The 16,315-nt window shown below is 42.5% G+C and overlaps 1 non-coding gene across 1 annotated transcript; it reads right to left on the reverse strand.

Annotated features, from left to right (window-relative positions):
- Positions 1 to 696: 696 nt before the first annotated feature.
- On the reverse strand, positions 697 to 803 carry LOC112083765. Its single transcript, XR_002897893.1, has one exon. It is a non-coding gene; the product is annotated as a small nucleolar RNA R71 (small nucleolar RNA).
- Between the last annotated feature and the right edge of the window lie 15,512 nt (positions 804 to 16,315).

Consider the following 16,315-nt stretch of genomic DNA (forward strand, 5'->3'; position numbering starts at 1 on the left):
CATCCCGCTAGTGATTTGAGCAAGGAAGAGCTAGCTGAGTTAGAGCGAACGAACAGGAAAGCAAGAGATCCGGCAATGATGGAAAACGCCAATGGACTTGTTCGTGATGATGCTGGAGTCTGGAGAGATCAAGAGGGTCATGTGTGCAATGCGAGAGGCCAAAGGCTTGATGGAGATGGCAACATCATTCCACCAGCACCTTTACCAGTGAATGTTGTTGACCAGAATCCACCACCTGCACCGCGTGGTAATGCTGTGATCGTTCCACATCAGAGGAACGCTCTAGAAGATCGGAATGTAAGGGAACCTGCACCTGCAGCTGGTCGGGGACGAACACTTGGAGATTACAACAGGCCTGAGCAGTTCTATGCAAATCGTTCTGCGATTCGCGCCCCTGCGTTTCAAAGAAACGATTTTGAGCTGAAACCTGTGTACTACACTCTTGTGGGTCAGCATCCTTTCCATGGCCACTCTCATGAGCACCCTATGGATCACATCGAGAGGTTTGAGGACTTGGTCACCAGCATCAAATACAATGGAGTGTCCAACGATTTCCTCCTCTGCAAGCTGTTTCCTTACTCTCTTGCTGGAGAAGCAGCTAACTGGTTGAAGCAGTTGGAGCCAGGATCACTCACTACTTGGGAAGAGACCAGGAATGCCTTCCTGCACAATTTTTTCGATGATGCTAGGTCTGAGGAGTTGAGGACGAAAATTTCAACTTTTTCTCAGGAACCAACTGAAGCATTCAAAGCTTCTTGGGTGCGATTCAAATCGTACCAACGAGACTGCCCCCATCATGGCTTCAGCGATGTGCAATTGTTGGGTATCTTTTTCAGAGGTATCGACTGGAGGTATCAGATGGCTCTTGATGCAGCGAGCAATAGAAACTTCAACACCAGATACCCAGACGAAGCTGTTGAGCTCATCGAAAACTTGGCATCTAGCAATAGTACCAAGAATGCAGACTATCAGCGAAGGAAGCAGGCTGGGAACATGGATGGATCGCAAATTGCTGAGGTGAAGGCTAAGCTTGACTCTGTGCATAGTCTTCTTGTGGGCAAGAAATCTGTCAGATACCCTGCAGGAGTTCAGAATTTCGGACCAGATGAAGCTTTTGAGGAAGAGGATGTTAACTTCATCAATGGAGCTGGATTTCAGGGTCAGAGATTTGGTTCTGGGCAAGGGAACACGAATTACAATGGAAATAATCAGAGGAGTACCTTCACAGGTAATCAGAACTCTTCTGGTTACAGCTCCAAACCTCTGTACCAGACATCCTACTCCAACAACAGGTTTTCAAGGAACTATGGTTCTCCTCCTACTCAAACTCCAGATAATGAGGTGAAGTCTATGCTGGAACAGATCTTGGAAGGTCAGCAGAAGATGACTGTGGATTTCAATGGGAAGATTGATGCTCTGTATCTGGATCTGAATGGAAAAATTGAAGTTCTGAACACTCATGTCAAGAAGCTTGATACTCAGGTTTCTCAGACTGCAGAGTCTGTAAAAATTCAAGAAGGATTCCTTCCTGGGAAGACTGATACCAATCCTAGGCATTACTGCAGTGTCATCTCGTTAAGAAGTGGTAAAAAGTTGACTCCTATGCTGAAAAAGGGTGTTTCTGAGGATGAAATCGTGGAGTTGGACGAATCTGAAGAAAATTTCGAAGTTGCAGAGCCGGTGTCGAGCGACACCACAACCAGTGTCGCGCGTCACCAATTGCAGAGCAAAGCTGATATTGCTCAAAGTCCGAAATGTGCTGAGGAAAAGGTTTACAAACCTAAGGTTCTTTACCCAAGGAGTCCTAGGAAGTCCAAGCAGGAGATAGATGATGCCAGATGCAAGACTTTGATGGAGAAACTTGTGATTGAGATTCCTTTGGTTGATGCTGTGAAGATTGCTCCTACTCTCAGACACTATGTGAAGAGAATGGTGACTAATAATCTGAGTCATGAGGAAGGAGTGATGATGATTTCTGAACAGGTCAGTGCTGTGATTCAGAATAAGATGCCAGAGAAGCTCTCAGACCCAGGAAGCTTTGTTTTGGACTGCTCTATCTTCTCAGAGAAGTTCAAGAGATCGTTGTGTGATCTTGGTTCGAGTGTAAACCTCATGCCATACTCTGTAGCTGTTAACCTTGGAATGACTGACTTCAAGCCAACTAAGATCTCTATAATCCTAGCAGATCGATCTAAAAGAATCACAAAAGGTGTCTTGGAGGATGTTCCGATTAAAGTTGGTGATTGCATAATTCCTACAGATTTCGTGGTTCTGGAATATGGAGAGGAACCCAAAGATCCTCTTATCCTGGGAAGATCGTTTTTAGCTACAGCTGGAGCAGTAATTGATGTCAAGCATGGTAACCTTGATCTCCACCTGGGAGATACCATCATGACTTTCAAGATGGAGAAGCTGAAGGATCCCACCATAGATGGTCAGACATTCCAAGTCAGTGCAATACCTGAAGTGATAGTTGGAGATCAGAACGTGTTTGATGCTGAGAAGGTGAGAGATCAACCAGAGTTGACGAAAACGTCTACAGAACCAATGACTGCTGTTGATCAGGAAGCTCCAAACATTGCACTCCATCCATCTCCACCAAAGCAAAGGTATGCACTTCTTGAGCCTAATCCTAATTCTTGTGATATCATCAAAACTGATTTGAAAGATGCAGATTCGGTCTCGCGACGCAAGCTACGAGATTATCGTACAGCACTTGGTTTTTCGTTTGATGATATTGCAGGGAATAGGTTGAAGCCACCCAAACACAGATCTAACCCTGGTGCTATTCCTGTATTCCTTGGACGACCTCATGCGCACAACGCTTACACACCACCATGGATGAGACGACTTTCACAGAGGCACTCTTTGCCACTGTCTGATCCACCAGATGCATAGTCTATCCATAGTCAAGCTAATGACTTTAAACAAGCGCTTGGTGGAAGGCAATCCACTGGTGAGTCTGTAAATAAGTCTTTTTGTTTCAGTTGATTTTCGTTTTTCTTTTTTGTGTCTCAGGTGAAACAGAGGCTGGTGTCGAGCGACACCACTTTCGGTGTCGCTTGTCACTTGCTTCTGTCAAAAAAAAAATAAAATTAGGAAATCGGGCAACCGGAGTCAAACCAGAAATTCGGATTAGTCTGCTGCAATTTGGTACGAAGAAAACAAGTGTCGCACAACACCATCATCAGTGACGCGCGACACCATCATTGCAGCCAGGTAAGTTCTCTGTTTTTCCTGCGTTTCTCTGTTTCTTTTCTTTTGCTTCGCCAACTTCGGATTTGATAACACTGGGGACAGTGTTGTTTAAGTCTGGGGGAGATAGTTGCTGACATTGTGTTTGTTTTCTTAAGAGTCAGTTGTGTCAAAACGTTTTTGAGTCAAAACCTGTTGGAGATCATGATGCTTTTCTTGGAATTATTGTGCTGACCTTTCACCTAAGTGACCACTGCTGCAGATTCAGTCTAGATCCGACTAATGAAAAATCCAAAGGCTGACCAGCTGACTAGAGGCGTCCATGTTTCCAACAGAATCCACTAACCTGAGCTAAGTTCTAAACTTCACTTTTAACTCGTTGATGTGACTAATGCCTCAGAGCTTGATTCCTCGTTCATACTTGATCAATGAAAGCCTGTGTAAAATTTAATGTGGGTATTTCTCTCCCTTGTGACGAGCTAAGAAAAAGAAGAAAGAAAGAAAAAGGTCAAAAAGATTGAGATGATTTTCGCTTAGGAGTGAAGGGCTAGGAATGTTTCCAATGATCCCATTATTCACTCTAAGTGGGAATGATCACACAAAAGGATGGAAGTGAGGGGTAGGAAAGTTTCCCATGACCCCACTTTCGCTGAAAACCTTTGATACAAGGTAAGGGGACAACTCGGGGACTCGATGGCAAACACCATCAGTACTCGCAGCTTTACCCTTATCGAGTATATGCCATAAAAAAAAAAAGAGATGATGAATGTGCGAAAAGAATAAGTCTGGGGGAGAGAAAAGTACCAAAGTGTGTATGGCTGATTTGCTTGAGTATAGTACGGGAAAGAATCTAGAAGGTTCTTGGCATCTGAATCATCAGTGAGATCCAGCGATGAAGGTTTATGGACCATGTTGTGGAATTTTGGACTTAATCTGGAAAGTTGTGAATGTCTACGGAGAAGTACATGGTGGTTCGATTTGGAATGATGAAGCAGTAGTTGAGTTGCAGGCAATTGGTCAAGGGCGATGTTCCAATGAAAGGTTGAGTCTCTGTGTTTTCAAACTTCTTTCTGTTGTTTGGTGTTATGTTTGTTTGAGGGCAAGCAAATGCTAAGTCTGGGGGAGTTGATATATCATGGTTTTTATGGTTTTTAACCATGGTATAAGTCTTATTTATAGAGTCTTTTTAGTGTCTTTCGAGTCTTTTGGAGTCTTTACAGGTCCTAGGTACGTTTGGAGCTTAACTGGAGACTTTGGAGCACTTGGGAGCTTAATCAGGATCAAATTCGTCAAGTATGGATTTTGTGCTTTAGTGACGCTCGACACCATGGAGAGTGACGCGCGACACTTGTCAAAGAAATAAGGAAAAAACGATTTTGTTTCCTATTTGAAGAAGGAGTTGGGCCTAAACGTTTCCAAGGAAGCCCAAAACGTGTCTTAGAGATATATATAGGGTTTTTATTCCCTTTTTACGATTACCTTAAATTTTCTTAGAGAGAACTTTTGTTTTTGAGAGTTTTTGGGGAGACAAGTCTGAAACTCTGTTCCGGAGAGAGAAGATTTCGAGCCCCTGTTTATTAATCTATTTACTGCTTACTGCAAACTATTCAATCATGTTTATTGCTTCAATCTCCATGTCTGAGTAGTTTGCTTGTTAGGTTTAGGGTTCTCATAAAAGATTTCATTGGATGTTAGATTGATTGGTTAGTTAGGGTTCATAATCTATTTAGTTCTTTACCATAGGTTGTTCTTAAAGCTAATTCTGGACTGGCCACCTAGAACTTAGATCTTAGGTTGCTTAATTGACACGGAAGTGTAATTGAATAACTGGAAAGAACCTAGGGTGAGCAAAGTAGCTATTCGCAAAGGAATTTGGTTTAGATACTTTGTGAACATATCGAACTTGAGCATTAAAGCTGGTTTAAATCTTTAGGGTTTGCAAAGGAATTTGGAATTCCAGGATTTTAACTTAGATAATTCTCACAACGGAAGTTGGTTAATTATAATTCTGTGATTCGAGTTCAAGAACCGTGCTTAAACCTGAACCCTGATTTATCGATTTATCTGCATGCATTGATTTCCTGAGAAACGCCCTAAGCCTAATCTCCACCCATCTGAACTTTACAAACGTTTTTACTGCATTCGTTTATCTTTATTTGCATTGCTATTTTCTTCTCATTACTCTGCTTAGCTTTATTCAATTTCTAATAGGTTTATTGAGCGAATCTCTCGTCTCTGTGGTTCGACCCCTATTATACTACAATTGCACATATGTGCTCTTGCAGAGTAGCTCTAGGGATTAAACTTTGAGCAGATCAGTCTCCTATTCATATTGTGCCCAAGAAGGGTGGGATCACAGTGGTTAAAAACGAGAAGGATGAGCTGATAGCTACTAGGACTGTCACAGGACACAAAATGTGTATAGACTATAGAAAGCTCAATGCAGCCTCTAGGAAGGATCATTTTCCTTTACCTTTCATTGATCAGATGTTAGAGAGGCTTGCAAACCACCCCTTCTTTTGTTTTCTCGATGGGTACTCGGGGTTCTTCCAAATTCCCATAGATCCCCGAGACAGAGAAAACAACATTCACATGCCCTTATGGCACATTTGCATACAGGCGAATGCCTTTTGGTCTCTGTAATGCCCCTGCCACATTTCAACGTTGCATGATGCATATCTTCTCTGACATAATTGAAGAGAAGGTGGAGGTGTTCATGGATGATTTTAGTGTCTATGGCTCCTCCTTCTCGGATTGTCTCTCTAATTTGTCACAGGTCTTGGAGAGATGTGAGCAGCATAACTTGGTGTTAAACTGGGAGAAATGCCACTTCATGGTGCAGGAAGGAATAGTTCTTGGGCACAAGATATCTGAGAAGGGCATAGAGGTTGACAGAGCAAAAGTGGAAGTAATGGTGAATCTGCAAACCCCCACTTCAGTCAAAGGGATAAGGAGTTTCCTTGGGCATGCAGGGTTTTACAGAAGATTTATCAAAGATTTACAGGAGGCCTTCAAGATGATCAAGGATGCATTAGTCAGTGCACCAATAGTCCAGGCACCAGATTGGTCCCTTCCTTTTGAGGTTATGACAGATGCATCTGATTTTGCTGTTGGAGCAGTTCTTGGGCAAAGGAAAGACAAGAAGCTACATGTTATCTACTATGCCAGTAGAACACTTGACTCTGCACAAGAGAAGTATGCTACTACTGAGAAGAAAATGCTGGCAATAGTCTTTGCCTTTGATAAATTCAGAAGCTACCTGGTGGGATCAAAAGTCATTGTATATACTGATCATGCAGCCCTCAGGTATCTGATGACCAATAAAGATGCCAAGCCAAGACTGTGAAGATGGGTTCTTCTACTTCAGGAGTTTGATATGGAAGTACAGGACAAAAAAGGTATAGAGAATGGAGCTGCAGACCATCTCTCTAGGCTGAGAATTGACTCTGAAGTCCCTCTTAATGACAGTCTTCCTGAGGAATCACTGATGGTGCTCCACTCTTACTTGGAGTTTGAAGAAGTAGATAGCATTCAAGAGAAGAGGATGCCCTAGTTTGCTGATATAGTGAACTATCTTGCTTGTGGAATGGAACCACCTGAATTAGATGCTTACCACAGGAAGAAGTTCTTCAGAGAAGTTGAAAGATACCTTTGGGATGAGCCCTACCTCTATGTCCTGAACAAAGATCAGCTGTATAGAAGGTGTCTTGCTGAGGAGGAGATGCAACTTGTGTTGCAAGAGTGTCATGGTTCAGCTTTTGGGGGTCACATGGGAGCATTCAAGACTGTGGCAAAAGTTCTTCAGAGTGGGTTTTGGTGGCCCACAATGTTCAAAGATGCTCAGTTAGTTGTTTCAGCATGTGATGCCTGTCAGGGGCATGGAAACATTTCAAAGAGGAGTGAGATGCCTCAAAACCCAATTCTAGAAGTTGAGATCTTTGATTGCTGGGGGATTGACTTCATGGGGCCTTTCATTTCATCTTATGGGAATCAGTATATACTTGTTGCTGTGGACTATGTGTCCAAATGGGTTGAGGCCATTGCTTCCCCTACCAATGATTCCAAGGTTGTAGTGAAGCTGTTCAAGAGCATTATCTTCCCAAGATTTGGAGTACCCAGGGTTGTCATCTCTGATGGAGGATCTCATTTTGTGAACAAGACTTTGGAGGGTTTGCTGAGAAAGCATGGAGTGAAACACAAGGTAGCTACTACTTATCATCCTCAAACTAGTGGCCAGGTTGAAGTATATAATAGACAGATCAAAGCCTTTCTTGAGAGGACTGTTAGCTCAAGCAGAAAAGATTGGAGCAAGAGGCTAGATGATGCATTTTGGGCTTATATAACTGCTTTTAAAACTCCTATTGGGACATCACCTTTCAATCTGCTATATGGGAAGAGCTGCCACCTTCCTGTTGAGTTGGAGTACAAGGCTTTGTGGGCTGTGAAGTTGCTGAACTTTGATATCAAGACAGCTCAAGAAAAAAGGGTCATTCAACTCCATGAACTTGAAGAGATAAGGCTTAGAGCTTTTGAGAGCTCAAAGATCTATAAGGAGAAGACCAAAGCTCTTCATGATCAAAAGATTCTGAAAAGGGAGTTCAAGGAAGGAGATTTGGTGTTGCTGTTCAACTCTAGACTTAAGTTGTTTCCTGGAAAACTTAAGTCTAGATGGTCTGGACCTTTTAAAGTTCTTGAAGTGAGACCATATGGTGTTATTGTCTTAGAAGGAAAGAATGGTCAACAGTTTGTGGTGAATGGCCAAAGGATCAAGCATTATTTGGTTTCACAAAAGAAGGAGAAAGCTACATCAGTTCCCCTTCTTGATCCACCACCAGCCTGTTAAACAGGTTTCCAAAGTCAAACTTAGAGACTTTAAACAAAGTTCTCTTGGGAGACACCCCAAGCTTATCCTTTTGTAAATATGCTTTTGATCTTTTGATTTCTTTCTTTTTTATGTTTTAGGATGTTTTGATGGGTTTGTTTAGTGTCTACAGGGTACAGGTTTGAGTTTGGACCCTTGGAAAGTGAACAAATGATGAAAAGAAATGAATGAGTGGGCACAAACCTAGGCTCGGCCCTGAGCATGGTCACCAGCCACGGTCAGATACCAGGGCGTGGTAAGCTTCTTAGCTAAGCCACGGGAATGAATCACGGTCTCAAGGCCTGGCTGTGGCAAAAGAAGCAAGAGTTCGGTGATTGCCACCGTGGGAAGACACGGATCACAAGTGACCGTGGCAAAAAGAAATAAGGAATGGACCTGATTCGGGCTTTGACACGGCCAGGTGACATGGAACGCAGGCGGCCGTGGCAAAAGATGCAAACCTTCTGGGTTTGCCACGGTTAAAAGACACGGTTAAAGATTAGGCCGTGGCAAAGGCAAGAAGAATGAACCTTGGGCTCGGGTTTTGACACGGCTACGAGACATGGGTTCGGGACTAGGCCTAAGGTACTTGAGATGAAGTACACATCATATGTGGTCAAAAACACGTACCGCGGTCAAGTCTCTCGGCCAAAAATCCTGGGTGCATATACATTTCCGAAATCGCGTCACCGGAAGCTCTTGCCGGCCGATTCAGCTTACAGGGTCTTCCGAAAAGTTGGAGATACTTGGGTCAAGAACCCAGGACAGGTTGTATCAGGGCATTTGGAGCACTGAGCTGAAAGATACGGTCACCGGAAGACAGACCTCTCTCGCATCCATTCCGGAGCAATCCGATACTCCTGAATGATCGCTTGTCCGGGGAACCCTCCGGTCCGATTCAGTTGTCAGGGGCTTCATCAAAGTTGGAGTAGATAAGATCACGGTTCCAGAACAAGTGGAATCATGGAATTCGGACGCGTGAGAAAAAAGTTAAGCTCGTCGGAAGAAACTCCTGTCTCGCTGCCGTTTTGGACCAAGCCGATGAGCTCCGAAGAATGCGAAGGACGGTGCACTTCCAGACCGATTCGGTTTCCGGGGTCTTCATGCGAATCAGAGATATTTGAGTCCTCTTTCCAGAACGTCCAAGATCATTCAATTCGGATCTATGATCAGGAAGATACAATCTCCGGAATGGACACATGTCTAGACGCCTCTCTCTGGTCGTGTAAATGAAATGCGGAGATGAGCCCTCAAGGAAGCCTTCCACTTCCCAAGCACCGAAGCTTTCTTCACAAAAGTTGTATATATATGAGTCCTCTCGCCTCTGCAACAGGAATCACTCAATTCGGACAAGTATCTTATGAGTTACACTCTCCGGAATGCGAGGTGGTCCAGACAGCACTGAATGATGCGAGCTAAGTGAAACATGACACGGTTTGAATGCCATGGTCTGGGACTTGACCGTGGTAACTTTTACACACCTTCGGCGATTGACAAGATATTCATGCCATGGTCTACACTTGACCGTGGCAAACAAACACTTGGCTGGGAGGAACTTTACAAGCATTCGGGTTTTGACACGGTTTGAATGCCACAGTCTAGGACTTGACTATGGCAACTTTTACACACCTTCGGCTTTTGGCACGACCACTTGCCACGGGGCTTGACCAAGAGCTACTAGACCGTGTCAATCCAAGAAGTTCATCACCCAAACTCAGAAAAGAAGAGACACAGCCACTAGACATGGTGTAAATCAAGCCATGGCAACCTTGATCATGAAGAATCTGTCCAAGAGCTTTGACACTATCAGTTTGCCACGGTCAGTTTGCCACGGTCTGTCCAACCATCATCTGATCGTGGCAAACCACACCACTATCCATCAAAGCCGGGTCAGGATCCAGTTTGTCCTGGGCTGACCCGGTCCGCAAGAGATACTATATATGCTTTTTAGGGTTTTTTCCAAGACTTAAGCTTTGTTTTCTCTTGTTTCTCTTTCCTTTTTAGTGTAAAAACGAGTTTGATTAAGAGATATCTAAGGGATTTGATCATTCCAAAGCTGTTTCTCATCATCTCATCATCTCATTTCTGCTTCTAATCATGATTAACATCATCTCTTGCAAAAGACTAGATGTGTTTTTCATGATTAGTGAGTAGTCATCTTTTAAACTTCTAGGTGTGTAAATTAGGGTGCTTAGATGATTGATTTGTGATGTTTAGGGTCTAGATTCTCATTTCATTTCCTTAGTTAGCTGCTCTTAATGCTAGATCTCTCATTATAAGCTTGATCTAGAACTTAGGCATTTCTCCACCCACAAGGTGTTTGATGAAATGCCTGAATGAGCTAACTTAAGGGTTTAAGCCTTTTTCATCATGGGAATGATTTGTTAAATGCATGAATGACATATTAGAACTGTTTCTTAATGCTCATTGATTCATATTTCACAAATGATGATTTGGTTTGAAAGTGGATTAGTGTAGAGATTAATGCCTTCATGAGAGGATTAGTCTAGATTAGAGTTCTAAGTTGAAATGTTTGAGATCATGTGATTGCTTGTTATGTCTTTCTGTATAAGATTCAGTCTTCTTGGTTGAGAGATTGTTTGGTCACTTATTAGGCTTGATGCATTATGCTTGCTGATTGCTTGATTATATCTAATGGTTGTTAGACTTGATTAAGTGATTTGCAAAGGGATTATTGTCATGGAAATGAATTAATCTGATTAAGAAGCCTAGACTAAAGAGTAGCAAGTGTTGCATTATGTTCTTAGCATCATGATTCAATATCTAAAGCACCCTAATCAATGATCACATCTAGAGGTTTAGCTTTTATCATTTGCCTAAACACCATCACCTTGTTTTGTTTGCTTGCTTAGTTCATTAATCATAGCTTGTTTGTTTCTTATTTTATGCTTTCTTGTTACTTTGTTCACACCAAAACTCATCTTTGATCACTTGACTTAAGAACTTATCACATAAACTAGTGCCTAACTACCACACATATGGATTAACACCCCTTATACTACTTTGACAAGGGGATTGATAACCCTTCTTAAGGCCTTGAAAACCTTAGTTATCAGGAGTATCAGGGTATCACGACCAAGTGTAGCTTGATTGTTTAGGCAAAACAAGCTGACTGAATGATCGAGAAGGGGTGTGAGGCATACCTAGCTACGATCACGACCGCCGAGGTAGGACCGGATGCGGAGATGGGCAGTATTCCGGTTGTAAGCGAGTTCGAGGATGTGTTTAAGGCGCTAATGGGTTTACCGTCTGCACGATCAGATCCGTTTACCATCGAGCTCGAGGCTGGATTGGCGCCGATATCCAAGGCACCGTATTGGATGGCTCCGGCTGAGATGGCTGATAGATAAGACTTTATGGGTCTCAGGGCTATCAATCCCCTTGTCAAAGTAGCATAAAAGAGGTTGTCAATCCAAGAATGTGGTGATAGACACTAAGCTATGTGATCAGTTTCTCAATTCAAGTGAACAAGTGAGGTTTGATTGATTAATGATAGCTAAATACTTGAAACAAGATTAATGACTAAAGAAGTGATCAAACAAGAACTAAGTAATGACAAGTGATGTGAATATGAAATGATGGAGGCATGAGATTCTAGACATGATAGTTGGCTAGGGTGCTTTGATGCTAAACAAGGAATGTTAATGACAATGATGAGACATGATTCAAATGATTAAGAACTCAGATCTAGATTAATCCTCTCATGAAGGTATTAACCCCTACACTAATTCATTTTCAAACCAAATCATCATTTGTGAAATATGAATCAGTGAGCATTAATAAACAGTTCTAGAAGATCATTCAAGCAAATAACAATACATCATCATGCAGCAAATGCTTAAACCTCTAATACAGCTCTTTCAGGAATTTCATCAAACACTTTTGGTGCCTGAAATTCTCAGAATCTAGATCTCAAGTGATTTGCAAGGATCTAGCCTAGAGAACAGCTGTTTAGAGAGATGAATCAATGAATCTAGCCCTAAGCACTCCTAATCTAACACTTTAGCACCCTAACCTACACATCTAGAACTTCATTAAGGTGACTACTCACTAATCATACTAATCTCTCTTAAACCTTTGCAAGTTGAGAAGATTGGCATGATTAATGATGAGAGATTGAGATGGGGAAGATGGATAATGATGGATTTGCAGCTTTAAACACAAAGATCTCTCAAACTCTCTTGATTAAACCCTTAAAAATCGATATTACTCTTCTTAAAAGGAGTCTTTCACAAAAGAGGCAAGAAAACAAGGATTAAAGCTTAAGTTCTTTGGGGAAAAACCCTAAAAACTATATATAGTCTTTAAAAACGAACCGGATCAGCCCGGAACAAACCGGCTACTGACCCGGCTTTGGTGGGTAAAGATGAGGTTTGCCACGGTCTGGCAGGTCTTGGACGAACCGTGGCATGTGACCGTGTCAAGTCCTGAAGCTTATGTTCTTGGATGGATCTTGGTGCCACGGGTTCCCTCTGGTCGTGATGCATGGCCGTGTTGCCGAAGGATTGCATAAAGTTGCCATGGCCAAGTCCAAAGTCGTGATGCATGGCCGTGTCAAGTTCAGAATGTCTGAAGGATCCCAAGTGTTGTCTTGCCATGGTCAAGTGTAGACCGTGGCATTACCTCGTGGCAATTACCGAATGCACATATGATCGTGCTGCGGCCAAGTGTTATCTTGCCACGGTCAAGTGTGGACAGTGGCGGTTCATCGTGACTTGGACCATTCATTTGTTAGAACGCTTCGGAGGTTGCCACGGCCAAGTCTAAAGCCATGGGGTGGAGACCGTGTCAAACCCAGAAGAACTGCAATCAAGTGCCACGGTCAGATGTGGACCGTGTCATTCCACCGTGCCATCCTTACACTTAGCACAATTTCCACGCTCTTGATGCTCGAAGGATATGTGCGTCTCTATCCTTCCGGAACTCACGCCTCACAACTCCAAATGGAACGATATCAGATGTTCTAGAACGAGGACTCAGTTATCTAAAATCTTGATGAAGGCCCTGTAGACTGAATCGGTCTGGAAATGCATCGTCCTTAGCAATCTTCGGAGCTCATCGGGTCGGTCTAAAATGGCAGCGAGACGGGCGTGCCTTCCGACGAGCTTAACTCTCTGCTCCCGACTTCAAATCATATGACTCCAACTGTTCTGTAACCATGATCCAATCTTCTCCAACTTTGATGAAGCACCCGACAACTGAATCGGACCGAAAGATTTCCCGGACAGGCGATCATTCAGGAGTATCGGATTGCTCCGGAATGGATGCGAGAGAGGTCTGTCTTCCGGTGACCGTATCTTTCAGCTCAGTGCTCCAAATGCCCTGATTCAACCTGTCCTGGGTTTTTGACTCAATTATCTCCAACTTTTCTGAATACCCTGTAAGCTGAATCGGCCGGCAAGATCTTCCGGTGACGCGATTTCGGAAATGTATCTGCACCCGGGATTTTTGGCCAAGAGACTTGACCGCCGGTACGTGTTTTTGGCCGAGAGGTCTACCCGCGGGAAGGATTTTGGCCGAGAATCTTCGACCATCAGTACAGCTTTTTGCCGAGAAACCCAAAATTGCTCCTTTTCACCATTTTTGATCATTTCAACCCCATTTCTTCATCTGAATTACATCCTCCACTCCAAATAGGCTCCAAATACACCTGATAAACACTCCAAAAATGCAGGACACTCTAGGACCTAATGCAAATCCTAGACAAAGCTAGAACCAAGGACAAACTCTAACAAAACTAGCTAAGTGTATGCATGAGACTCAATCTTTGGACAAAAATGCAATCCTAAATATGACAAATTATGAATATATCAATTCCCCCACACTTGTCCTTTGCTTGTCCTCAAGAAAACAAGAACAAATGAGAGAGAGAGGTTGGATGCATGGGAGTTCATATTTCTTTAAAGAGAGATCATCATTAAAAGAGTTCAAAGCCATTGTTCAAATTACCAATTCTGGACTGCAATGCAAACTGGTTTACTCATAAAAATTAGCCCTACTTGTCACCAAATGAACCAAACTCAAGCACCAACCTTCACAAGCATTCCTAACCTCAACTTTTTGACATTCATTTAAAGTATCAAGTGGATCATGTTCATGCAAAGCAAGTGAATGAATTTGGCTTGGGACTGGGTTTTGAGATTAAAATGATCTCAATCAAGTAACTAGTACTCCATGCAAGGGGATCACTCAAAAATTAGCAGACTTTAGTAAAATACTAAGGGTAAAAAGCAATGGATGCATACAAAGATAGAACTACATCTACCCCACACCCAAAATGCTTTTCACACTCAACTTTAAACCTCTCAAGACTCTTTCTCTAGTCTACTCACCCCAAATGGCATTTTACCCTTGACACTCAATTAGCTCTCATCACTCTCTTCATTTCATCTCTTAGGGGAATGCTTTCTTTAACAACCACTTAGTGAGTTTCTTTTCTTTAACACACAAGCTCTTCTTTAATTCAGCCTCTTTTTGAATCTTTTCTCTTTTTTTTTTTTATGAGACTCTTTTCATTTCAACACATGAGCTTTACATTTCAGCACACACTCACTTTCTTTCATTTAAGCATTCATTCCCCTCACCAATCCAGTTCTTTCCACTTTTATCACTCAGATTTTTTTTTTTTCTTTTCAGCTCACACACTCAAAATCAATGCTCTCACTTTCACCTAAGCCTAGAGTAGCCCTTGATGTTGGACTAGTATCTACATGCAGCACTATCTTTGTCGCTCTAAACCCAACACTTTTTACCAAGTCCACTAGAAACAAGGCCTCACAAATCATGCACACAAGAAGGGTGTTTAGGCTTCAAAGAAAGGTTTGGCTAAGGGCAGGGAACTGTCTCAAGATGAGAGATCAGCTATTTGAGCTAGCAAGAGTGATAAAAAAGGATAAGAAAGCTCAAATATGTATGTGGTACCCATGAATTCACAATGATATGCACAAACATGATAATTAGATGTCAAATTCAAGGGTTCTCACTTAAGCAAGGTTGAGGCTATTCACAACTTGATTCAGCTAGCACAGAAGTATTGAGACACCAGTTCAAAGCATGGTTCACACTTGATTTCATACCAGTTTTGCAATGCCTTAAGGGACCAAGCTTTTAAAATGATGCTCTCTTCAAGAAAAAATATATCATTACTCCCATTTGCATATGATGCAACCTATATGAAAATGCAAATTAAACTCAACCTAAAATATGAATGCAACTACATCAGCATTTTTTTGTGAAACTTTTTCAGATTTTTGCATTTTTTTTATGCACTTAGATGAATGCAAAATGAGACTCAAAGTGAAAAAGAAAATAAGAGCAGAATAAACATGATTAGTAAACACAAAACCCCTCCCCCACAGTTAAATAACACAGTCCCTTGTGTTATAAAAGCATGAAGGAGAAGTGCAAAGCAAAATCACAAAATGCAAAGAGAAAATAAGCTAAGTTATATGCATATTTACAAGGATGGAGTGTTTACCTCAATCGCTGAGGTCGGATCCCAGGTAGTGGGATGGATTCGAGGTAGAGCAGGATGGAGTTGAGTGTCTGGGTGGGCTGCTCTCAGGTGAGTCAGGTAGGAATGCTGTGGCCGAGTTGATCCGGTCTTCTTTTCCTGGTGGGAACGCAAATTCCTGAGCTGCAGAGCTTTCTCCCACCTCTTCTCTTGTATCTCGTTTGGGTGAGGTGGCTGGAGCTGTGAGTTTCTTCACCTTCCTCTTTAGTTGCCTAACACAGTCAACTAGCTTGTGGATTGTTTTGTCTTCCCATTTGCACCATTTCTGAAGGCTGTTAACTCTGGAATACAGCTTCTTTGTGTGATACTCAGGTTCACCCCAAACATAAGGATCAAAATGGTACCGGCCTGCTCCCATCCTTCTTTCAAAATCTCTTGGCTCCTCATTCTCACAACCGGCAGCCCTAGCTGTGCTCTGCTCTTCAACTAGCTCTTTACCCTTGGATCCTGCGGTCCTCTTGCATTTGCGAATTGGAGGGTCAATGGCTGGGTTGTAGAGCTGATCCTTTAGAACAATAAAGGAGACATTGTGCCTTTCTGTGAGAGTGGTGATGGCTGGGTGTGGCAACAGAACTTGGACCTTCTCATTTTGTAAGAGCTTGAAGGTGTACAAGAAGTTTTCACCATTGCTTTCTGTTAAAAACCCAACCTTGGTGAGGGTAGCTTCATCAATCAACTCAGGCTTGACCTCAACATCATCAAAGACAAAACCTCTTTCTTTCAGA

The sequence above is a fragment of the Eutrema salsugineum genome, unplaced genomic scaffold, assembly GCF_000478725.1.
Source record: "Eutrema salsugineum unplaced genomic scaffold, Eutsalg1_0 scaffold_6, whole genome shotgun sequence".
Lineage (NCBI taxonomy): Eukaryota > Viridiplantae > Streptophyta > Magnoliopsida > Brassicales > Brassicaceae > Eutrema > Eutrema salsugineum.